Consider the following 11,637-nt stretch of genomic DNA (forward strand, 5'->3'; position numbering starts at 1 on the left):
ATGCCATCAGTCACTCTGACTGGCGGGGTACCAGCGTACATGCCAGTCACTCTGACTGGCGGGGTACCAGCGTACATGCCAGCATTCACTTTGACTGGCGGGGTAGCAGCGTACATGCCAGCAGTCACTCTGACTGGCGGGGTACCAGCTTACATGCCAGTCACTCTGACTGGCGGGGTACCAGCGTACATGCCAGCAGTCACTCTGACTGGCGGGGTACCAGCGTACATGCCAGCAGTCACTTTGACTGGCGGGGTCAAAAAATTGTTACTCGAAGGTGTCGCTAAACACGCTAAATAAGACTCGGATTGCTGTTTTTTTGTGAAAGGCTGAGTGCGCATCTGGGCACGCTTGAACCGCAAGTTTACCGCGTCCACGCGCCAGTTGTGAACACAGCTTAAGCTTCAATTTGTGGCCTCCTGCTTTGCTGCAATTGCGGCTGGGGTCGACGTCTTCACCAGGATTTGACGCGGACCCTTCAGTACTCAACAAAACGCTGACCAAGAAGCGTGTTCAAATTCAGGTGATGAAACTTTGTTTTCAAGCAATGGATGCCTGCAGGTGTCAGGTGATGACGTCATACTAGTATTTTTACACTAGATTATAATGAGCAGTAGCAGTAGCAGCAGCAGAGAGATAGGGTAAGCAATTCAGCACCTTCTTTCCTTGACAAGCACTTCGCTCATGTTGTTGCTGGTTTCAGGCCTGCTACATTCGCAGCAACATGCGCCACAGGTAGCGCATTTCAGGAATTTGAGAGCACTTTGTTCTTGCAAAACTCAACTTCAGCATGCCAAATTCAAGAGATATACCAGGATTCGTATTCCTTTGTTTGCAAAAATCACGGTTTGCGTCAGACTCGGCTAGAGGCCGAGTTTTCCGCATCCGCATGAACGCCACCACCCCTTCAAGGATCAAGGCGCATATACAGCTCCTAAAGCGGTGGGAGGGAATGTGGGCCGATATGAACTACAGAAAAAAGATTCGCACTCTGGGCGAAATATTGCGGAACGCGAAGAATTTGTTTGATGCGGAAGAGAGCTCCAAGACCACAACGGCTTTCGTAACAATTGCGTGGGAAGGGTCATACCAATGTTCGAACACATAAATCAGTGATTTCGACAGCCTGACTTAGACAATCAAGTCACAAACATTGCGATGTGCGAAGCGACAATTGTAATGACAAGTCGGAAGTACCTATATTTTTGTTTTCAACTGATAGAAACGTCTTTGCAATACAAAACCCGCTCCCGATAATAAGATTTTTTAAGGGGGACATGTCCCCCAGACCCCCTCTTCCTCTTCGCCTCCTTTCGGTCATACAACTTTTTAGAACCTGGTGGCGCCCCAGCAAAGTGATCTGTCAGGGATTAGGACTGCCCTGAAAAGAGAACAAAATGCAAACCCCAACAGGACTGGAACCTGCGACCTTGCTTGTCATGAGCATAGCTCTAACTATCTAAGCTATGGCACTGTGCAGAACCTAGAAAGCGCTGACAACTTTTTCACTAAAATTTCAGCTAAAAAAACTATCCAATCAATTTTGTTTTTCTCGTGAATGGTCACCGTTTCCGGTTGAAAGAAGTCCTTTCTTTGGAATTTGACGAAATTATTCATCGACTAATTTTCTCTGCTTGTAAAACACAAGGATTGAGAGTGAGTGGATATTGCAGCAGCCGAAATACCTTCGCGTTTGAATTGCTGTTGCTGCGCTTCACTATGAACAATACAATACCATGCGGACAAATGTGAGCACACGACACGGAGTACTGTACATCAGCAGAAGCCTTTTCTAATAAATCGTTACGGGTTAGGGCTGCTGTACTACTAGTACTCAGCGCACACCTTCAGTGAAATGTTGGGGACTGAATGGGAGATGCTTACCTGACTTCAAGCCAGGGATAAGCACCTGCTCCCGAAAGCGGCCGGGTGGTTCCTGTCCGGGGACCGCTATTCTGGTAACGTTGATCCGGACGATTGGTAGTCCCACAAACCTAAACGCCACCTGCCGATGGGCAGGTAACGAACGAAAGCGCTTCACTTCCCCAACCAGATTGCGACGGAGCGTCACTCAAACTCCCAGAAAATAACAATATGAAGGGCCGCAAGCAGAACACGCATCCGCCCAGAACACCTACAGACGGCAACGAGCAAGAAAAAAACGATTCCGCATTCAACTGAAGCACAGACGGTGCAGCAGTCCAAGATCCTCTCTACACGTTCGCTGCACGCTCCAGCGGCCAGAGCTCTGTGGCTTCATTCATCTGTCTGATCTGGCAGAAGATGTAGATCTAAGCGTAGATTATGTACATGACTGTACAACATGACATCAGATTCTACTGCCTGCTCCACACTACAAAAGTACAGTGCTACTCGTGCACATCAACACGTACTAGTAGATCTACGAGTAGGTCTAAATCATTGGCATTGCAGGCCCATCTTTCCGCTGATACCACGCCAACTCCGAAATGAAGCCGACTGTCGACTGTGTCGCCAGAGGCGGACTAGCTGTTCAAGTGTCATCACATGCAACAGTGAGCGATGTCGCCTGCACAGTGCAATAATGATTATGTAGACGCTAGGCTTGTCTGTCCACACACTTACACGTCACTCGGTACACAGACGGGCTAGATCGTAGTAGACGCAATGCAGGGCAGAGGAAATGAGATCCTGTCCCCGGGGAAAATTGCAATTCCGCGGCCGCGTTTTTTCCGCGTTTTTTGCTATTTTTTAAAAGACCGCGTTTTCCGCGATTTTCCCGCGTTTTTTGAACTTTTTTGTTGCACTACACGTACATACAGTGCACTGTTCGGTCAGCAACGTCTCATCGTGGCGGCGTTTTACTCAAATACATGTATGACGAGTGCTTACACCAGAGACTTGTAACTGATTGATTTCACTACATACTCACTGAAAATTGCCGCACATCAATATTATTCACCGCATATTTACCGCATATTTACCGCAAATTCACCGCAAATTATGCCATATTATGCCGCGTTTTTCCCTGCGTTTTTTGCGATTTTTTCCGCAATTTTCCCCGGGGACAGGAGATCCTTTTTTTACAGGCAGTAGTTACAGCCAGTTCAAGGCAAAAGGCCGCAAAGGGCGTGAAAAGGCTGGCGGCATCCACAGCAGCACTCTACACAACACATCATCATCATGCAAGTACTAGTACATTTTACTCATTCATCCTGAGACGCTCGCCATGTTTTTTAAATTTCGGCCAGTCGGCTACTGCATGTGTCGTATCCGGTCGGCCCCCGGGGTTGGCCCCCACGGCTGCGGTTCGACATGAACTAACTTACTAATAAAACCTTCACATTACAAGGCCGTGCAGTGGTGGCCACTTGGAGAGAGAGTCCACCAACAGAATTACTCTTACGCACGCACACACATATACCTAGACATACTCTCACACACACACACACACTCAGGCATATACAGACACGTACAGTCAGAGCAGCGTTCAGGTTTACTCACATCTTCACAGGAGGGTACATGTAACTCAGTTCAAGAGAAGATAATGAAGAGCACAAGGCAAGAGAGATAGAGAGAAAAGGAAGGTGATGGCAATACTATCCAACTGCGGCCATGGAAGTCCATGGCCACCAGATTGCTGGTCCCGCATGCAATAGCGTATCAAACCGTAGTAAATATGTGTACAAACTGTTGCATAAAGAGCGGGAGCTAGGTGGGAAAATAACAGTGTATACCAAATAAGGAAGGCACCAGGCCTTGCGTGAAGACATAAAATAAAGACGATTATGAACCCGTTTATAGGAGATAGATAAATAATTAGACACCTAAATAAGGCAGACTTGTCACGTAGAGGCGTAAAAGGCACGTGTCAATAGTATGGATACGACATATCCCCTCGCTTACACGGAAAAGAACACGTCCTCGTGTTATAAGTAACGTTATCAATTAGACTAAGATTATGGCTTACAATTTAACTAAACGAGTGCAGGTCAAATTGGAGTTCTTATCAAAATCTGTTCAAAGACTAACTGTAATATCGAACACCACTAATCCAGTCAATACCACTGAAGTCACTTACTCGTGCCACACAGGACTCCCAAACAGCTGGGGCGGATGGCGGGAACGCGGAGTTCGCCTTTCCATCACGCCAACTGGCGGAGCACTGCCAAATACCCGAGCGGTGTCCTCCTTGTTTCGGTCGGCGGTATCAGTAGCATCAGGCTGGTAGGGCGGAGTCAGGGTGGATGCCATGGGCTGCGGTGGGTCCGACTCATCTTGCTCGTGAACCTCCTGCAGCCGACTCGGTCGATGATGGCAACTTTTCAGCCGGTTGGCGTGCACTATCAGCCGACGTGCCGTGGGCTCAGACAGTTTGATGCAGTATGTGACGGCTGAGAGCTTCTCCTCGACTAGGTACGGTCCGTGCCAAAGCCTAGCAAACTTGGCGGTTGTACCCGTCGGAATAGCTGGCACCAGAAGCCACACTGCGTCACCTGCGTCACGGCCTTAGCGTTGCGATCACGGATATGCGCTTGATAACGGTGCACGTTGCCCAGGTGTTCCCGGACCTGCGCATGAGCGTCCTCCAGGTGTCGGCGGAGAGCAATCACAAATTCCGGCTGTGAAGATACTGCAGATGCTTCTCCTGGCGATAATCCAAATGCCAAGTCTTGAGGTAGGCATAACTCCCGACCAAAGAGTAGATAGCTTGGACAGTAGACGGTACTAGTGTGCGGCGTCGAGCGGTATCCCATCAAGAAGGCTGGCAACTTGATGTCACAATCTCGATGATTCCTGCAGACATAGTGCGCCAGGCCACGCTCAAGCGTCTGGTTGAATCTTTCAAGCAGACCGTCACTCTGTGGATGGTACGCAGTTGTCCTGGTCTTATCTATGCCAAGCAGAAAGCAAATACTGTGAAACAAAGATCCATCAAAGTGTTTGCCCTGATCGGTATGCAACCGATCAGGAGCAATAGTCCACTACAACCAAAATATGGCGGCTCCCTTCCGCTGTCTCCGGTAAATTGGGGATCAAATCCATTGCTACTCGCTCAAAAGGATACCCTGTCCAGGAAGACTGTGGTGGGGCGCCAGACCCTTTGCCTACGGGACGTTTCAACTGGCTACAGGAAGAACCACTTGCAACCCAATCTAAGACATCTTTCTTCATGCCTACCCAGTGATATTGTTGCGTCAGTTTCTTTTGCAGGCGTGTAGAACCCGTATGTCCCCCCCCCCTCCCTGGTCATGATACTCTTGCAAAACCAAAGAACGTAAATGTCGGGGAACTACGACTTGCAAGAGAGATGGCTTACTGGGGCAGGGGTCCTCCCAACGACGGCACAACATGATGAACCAGCATTTCATGATTTTTCCACAAAATACGTACCTCACGACTGCTACCCATCATATCCTGCGGGCAAGGCGGAGAGTCCATACCTAGCCAGGACACTACTTGGGCGAGATCTCGGTCCTTCTCCTGTTCCGTTTCCCATCTTGACCACGGCCAGTTGAAACGGCGGATGAGGGGTGTGGGGATGTTGCCAACGTCGTTATTCACGGCCCCTACGAACAGCGTCGTCGGAGCATCAGGGCGGCGTGACAGTGCATCAGCGTTAGCGTGTGATCGACCTGCCCTGTACAATATGGTGAACTCACATTCAGACAAAAATTCCAGCCAGCGAGCCACAATCGCCGGTGGATGTTGAAGGCTAGCCAAATGTTCCAGAGAATGGTCGCTGTGCATATAACAAATTCAAATTTTCTACCAAGCAAGTAGCAACGGAAATGCTGCACAGCCCACACCAAGCCCAACAATGTTTTTTTTTGGTGGGGGTTAGACAATGGGAAGTAGCTATGTAGGGGCGTGAGCCCGCCTTTCGGCACCGGAAGAGGACCCACACCTTGATCTGGTGAGCTGCGTCGCGTTTGCTGTGGAGTGCTGTGCTGTGCAGTGGAGCTTGCATACCATAAGAAATCCCTATTTCTATGCAACTAATAGAAACGTCTTTGCAAAAAACATACATAAAGATGTACACGATAATCATATTGAAAAGACGTTTCTATCAGTTTTATAGAAATTGATGATTAGGAAACTGAAGTAACAAGCATGATGATCTACGTGAAAGCAAAGCACACCGAGGGCACTGGGATTTCCAGCCAATTGATTTGTAAACCAATTATTATTTATCTGGATTTCCCAGAGGCTGAATGGAGTAGTTAGGGTGTATGGTGCTAGATTTTCATTTTTTTCATTTTTTTTCATACGTAACACGGGTTTGATCCTGAACACACACTGACAGGTCAGGTACATTTTACGGAGTAATTATTATTATGCAGTGGTGCTAGCTTATCGTTTTTCTTCTTCTTCATTTTTCCAATTGTTCGCACACATAACGTGGTATTGGAACATGCACTCTCTCCTTGCATGCATTCCTTCCATACACTTCGCAAACATACTCATCCTACCAACTTGCTTCACGTTATGATCCTTGCGTTGAAAGCCCTATTTCACTATTTGACCAGCTTCTTTACTGGTATGGTATTGTTGCACACCAGGCATGCTGCATTAGTTATTATTATTTATTTTTTATTTCACCTTCCCGTGGCCAGAGAATATAGGCCAATATGGAGGGAGGGGGCGGTAGCCAGCCATGGTAGGGAAACAAAAACGAAGAAAAAATAAATAAATATCCCTTTATGTACTGATTTCCAGCACAGAATGAAGGAGAATTTAAAGCAAAGTCCACCCCAAGCCCAATATGCGAGTAAATTCCACCATCAATGCCATTCCACTCTCCTTTATCACAGAAAGCTCTTTTCGAGGCGAATCAAACCTCAGCCAACTATGTCATTATCATGTGCTCAGTTGGTCAAAGAGCACACAGATAGGGATTTTCCCCTAAAATGACAAAGAGATCGGATCAAAGTATTTCAATAACCTACGAGGAGACAATAGTCGTAAAATGGCAATGAATATAATTCAGTGCTGCCACTTACTTCGATTTTTGATCGCCTGTCCGACAAAGCAACCGATTTTGTTCCCAAAGAGGGACAACCGAGCGCTTTTTAGTCCAGTTGGCCATTAATTCATAATTGACATGGTTGTAGTGCGTGTGCTGGACAGTTAGAAATGAGTTCTGGGGCCCCAACAGCAAGCCATTTTCCTAAACATTTTCACCAAGGGGGCCCTGCCCCCTGCACCCCCGCAGGGGACACCCCGGCACCCCCGTCAGATTTTTTTCCCTCCAAGTGTGGCAGCCCTGCGACTAATTGTGCACTCATGAGCCATAACCATGTACATGTTCAATTTTGTTTTTCTGCTGAATGGTCACCGTTTCCGATTGGAAAAAGTCCTTTCTTTGGAATTTGACGAAATTATCCATCGACTAATTTTCTCTGCTTGTAAAGCACACGGATTCAGAGTGAGTGGATATTGCAGCAGCCGAAAATACCTTCGCGTTTGAATTGCCGTTGCTGCGCTTCACTACGAACAATACAATACCATGGGGACAAATGTGAGCACACGACACGGCGTACTGTACATCAGCAGAATCCTTTTCCAATAAATCGTTACGGGTTAGGACTGCTGTACTACTCGAACTCAGCGCAGACATTCAGTGAAACTTAGGCACTGAATGGGAGATGCTTACCTGACTTCAAGCCAGGGAGAAGCACCTGCTCCCGATAACGGCCGGGTGGTTCCTGTCCGACGTCCGCTATTCTGGTAACGTTGACCCGGACGATTAATAGTCCCACAAATCTAAACGCCACCTGCCGATCGGCAAGTAACGAACGAAAGCGTTTCAATTCCGCAACCAGATTGCGACGGAGCGTCACTCAAACTCCCAGAAAATAACAATATGAAGGGCCGCAAGCAGAACACGCATCCGCCCAGAACACCCACACTGCCACAGACGGCAACGAGCAAAAAAAACGATTCCGCATTGAACTGAAGCGCGGACGGTGCAGCAGTCCAAGATCCTATCTACACGTTCGCTGCACGCTCCAGCGGCCAGAGCTCTGTGGCTTCATTCATCTGTCTGATCTGGCAAAAGTTGTAGATTTAGGGCCCGGTCACACATGCACTCGAAAGTAGCGTATACGCTGAAGCGAGGTCGCAGGAGCGAAAAATGGCATGGCAACGGCGAAAAGCGGAACTTCCGCTTCAGCGGAAACTCCAATCTGCTTCCTCCAAAATTTTCGAAGCGAGACTGTCGCTTCTGCGGATTCGCTTCAGCGGAAAACACCACGGTCTGCTGTATATGGACTTGCTACGAGAAATTTGTATGCGTATGATGTCCATGCAACAAAAATGCGTGCAAGATAGTCATTGACCTCGTCCATTCTCCGTACCGTATGCACCACAGTCCACTTTACTCTCATTTTCCGCCAAAGTAGGAGTTGTCCCCTGTTTGTATGTGTGACCATACACACGTGGTTTCGCTGGAGCGACACCAGGCTCGCTGCCGCCGAACCTCGTCGCCGAAGCGAATCCCAGTGCATGTGTGACCGGGTCCTAACGCGTAGATTATGTACATGACTGTACAACATGACATCAGATTCTACTGCCTGCTGCACACTACAAAAGTACAGTGCTACTCGTGTACATCCATATGTAGGTCTACATAATCATTGCGGGCCGATCTTTCTGCTGACCCTCTCACACCAACTCCGAAATGAAGCCGACAGTCTGTGTCGCCAGAGCGGAGGCGGACTAGCTGTTCAAGTGTCATCACATGCAACAGTGCTAGTAAGCGATGTCGCCTGTACTAAAGATAGGGCTTGAAAGTGATGACGTCAAAAACGGCCAGGGAGTACTAAGTTGACATCAGATTTCTATTTTTGATCCACTAAGGTGTGACTTTGCTATTGCCTCAGTATGTGGGTGCATAGCAACCCACTAATGTCGTATGCAGGGGTGACTTTTACTTCGCCACCAGTTGTAACCCCGCCCCCAGTAGCCAAATCAGTCAGTTTCACTGGTTACATCACCTTGCTGAGAGTAGGACGGCTTGAAATGTGCTTGGACCCATACAAAAACTGGATCCAAGTGGATCCAATTTTTGAATTTTTGAAATTGTTGCTATGCTGTTACGTAGCACTTTCAAGCCCTATTATGTAGACCATACAATAGGCCTGTTTGTTCACCCACGTACACGTCACGTGGTAAACAGCCGGGCTAGATCGTAGTAGACGCAAAGCAGGGCAGAGGAAATGAGATCCTTTTTTTCAGGCAGTAGCTACAGCCAGTTGAAGGCCAATGGCAAAGGCGTAAAAAGGCTGGCGGCATCTACAGCAGCACTCTACACAACACATCATCATCAGGCAGGGACTGTCGTGGACATGGAAATGCGGTCGCACGTCTAGCGGCCCCAGGGCGCTGGCTATGCAGCCATGGCATGCATTATTACGAGCTACTGCTGGTCGCATCGTATCAACATGTGCGCTGCATGCAACGACGACGTTCTGTACGTGCTGAGGGCGCCGGCCCCGGTCCATCGACTGGATTTCCATGTCCGCCACAGTACATTGTAGTCATTCATCCTGAGCCACTCGGTTTTTTTTTAATTTCGTCCAGTCGGCTACATAATTGTCTTGGGGGTTAGACAATGGGAAGTAGCCATGTAGGGGCGTGAGCCCGCCTTTCGCCACCGGAAGAGGACCCACACCTTGCTCTGGTGAGCTGCGTCGCGTTTTGATCATGCTGACTGAGGCTAATCCTTTTCACAGTTCGGCCTCCACTAAGGCCGCGGTCACACATGAAAAGTTTGCATCGCTTTTAAGGCTGCATTCACACCCGGTACAAAAATTCGCGTTTACATGACTGTACAAACCACTTGCAACGCCTGTGCATTCACACAGTCAAATGCAGTGCATGCCAAACACGTAAAAAGTGACCCGCGTGACTCAGGCCATGGCGAAGAGCGGGAATTTGGATTTCTGCATGAGCTGAGCGCACCGGTACAATCGCTACAATCGATCTCGGGGTGATGATCGTGTCTTCTTCATCACCACGGCACTGCAGCCTGGACAGCCTTCGGGAAGACATGTGTCACTCTCCTGCTCAACAGATCCCTACATCTAGATTTGGTTCCCGTCAGGGAACGAAATAGAGCTGCAAAACACCAAAGTAATTGTTTTCTGCCATTCAATTACACTGCTGAGCATGCACAGCATGGTGACAGCTAAGCAATTCGCGCGTCATCAAGCCCAATTTCCAAATATTGGAAGGTGTTATTTATGAAATTTGACACGGTTCCTCTTCTCTGATCGGCTCGACACATAGCTCATCGGAATCAGTGCCCAATTTCCCTTCGGATAAGCCAAACTTATTTTTGGCGTTCAGTTTCCCTTTAAAGGGGAAGTATACCCTAAAATCAAATTTTCACCAGTTGTAGTCTTCGGGGTGCTGAGTCGAATGGTCTTGGTCCGAGGAAGCTGAGACGCTCCCTTCCTACTTGAATCCCAATCGAACTCGCGCACTTCCACCGAAACTGGGTGACTGCGCCCTACTAGATGGGGATTTGTATGCAAAATGTCACTAAAAGCGCCATTTCGTTCTTATAAAAGCACGGATGACCGCGATTGGCCCACATGTTGTAGTCTTTTGGACGCTGAGTCGACTGGTTTTGGTCCGAAAAGGCTGCGATGCAGCGTTCCTCCTTTATTCCCAATCGAACATGGTTGAACAAGCGGTCACGTGCTCCTGCGTACACCAGTCACCTGGTCACCGTGCCTGCAGGGTACAACTTACTAGCCTGTTTGACCATTTTTGGGTGCAGTCCTGTCACTCGAGTTGAACTCGAGTTGAACCTTGGTGTGAAAGTTGTCGCCTGCTGGCGCGGTGACCAGGTGATTTGGGCACCCAGGAGCACGTGACCGCTTGTTCAACCATGTTCGATTGGGAATAAAGAAGGAACGCTGCATCGCAGCCTTTTCGGACCAAAACCAGTCGACTCAGCGTCCAAAAGACTACAGCATATGGGCCAATCGCGGTCATCCGTGCTTTTATAAGAACGAAATGGCGCTTTTAGTGACATTTTGCATACAAATCCCCATCTAGTAGGCCGCAGTCACCCAGTTTCGGTGGAAGTGCGCGAGTTCGATTGGGATTCAAGTAGGAAGGGAGCGTCGCAGCTTCCTCGGACCAAGACCATTCGACTCAGCACACAGAAGACTACAACTGGTGAAAATTTGATTTTAGGGTATACTTCCCCTTTAACCCTTTATGGGTCTCACATAAGCGAAAGGGTCGTATGTGACCCTTACAGTAAAATCGCATTTTATGTGAGTTTTGTTGCTAGGAGACAACAAAAATGGTGCTCCACGCGTAGCTGAGGTCCAAAGCTTTCCAACGGTGTAAAAAACAACCATACTTACCATACAAATTTTTGCAGTATCGATCGGCTGAAGTCTGGTGAAATTGGAAAAGACGACCCTCCGCCATGCGCGCATTTCGAGAATGGGAGTGCATCTCTTGAGGCCGTGTCAGAAAAGCTTTCTGAGGACACTGACGGCACCAGTCTAGGCTGGATGTCCCTGGAGAATTTCCAGTGTAATGTGGTGAGAAAGAGAGCTCCGTTGAGTCCTCCTAGCTCAAATAAATCGTCCCCGAATGAAGAAATCAAATTTACCAACCAGCGAGGAAGCA

General features: G+C 48.4%; 1 long non-coding RNA gene across 1 annotated transcript; it reads right to left on the reverse strand.

The window, feature by feature from the left end:
- Positions 1-3,468: 3,468 nt before the first annotated feature.
- Positions 3,469-7,996, reverse strand: LOC135830640 (uncharacterized). The gene is made up of 2 exons (XR_010556077.1): positions 7,637-7,996; positions 3,469-5,620 (listed from the first exon to the last, which is right to left on the reverse strand). It is a non-coding gene; the product is annotated as an uncharacterized LOC135830640 (long non-coding RNA).
- Positions 7,997-11,637: the final 3,641 nt, after the last annotated feature.

The sequence above is a fragment of the Sycon ciliatum genome, unplaced genomic scaffold (assembly GCF_964019385.1).
Source record: "Sycon ciliatum unplaced genomic scaffold, ocSycCili1.1 SCAFFOLD_2368, whole genome shotgun sequence".
NCBI lineage: Eukaryota > Metazoa > Porifera > Calcarea > Leucosolenida > Sycettidae > Sycon > Sycon ciliatum.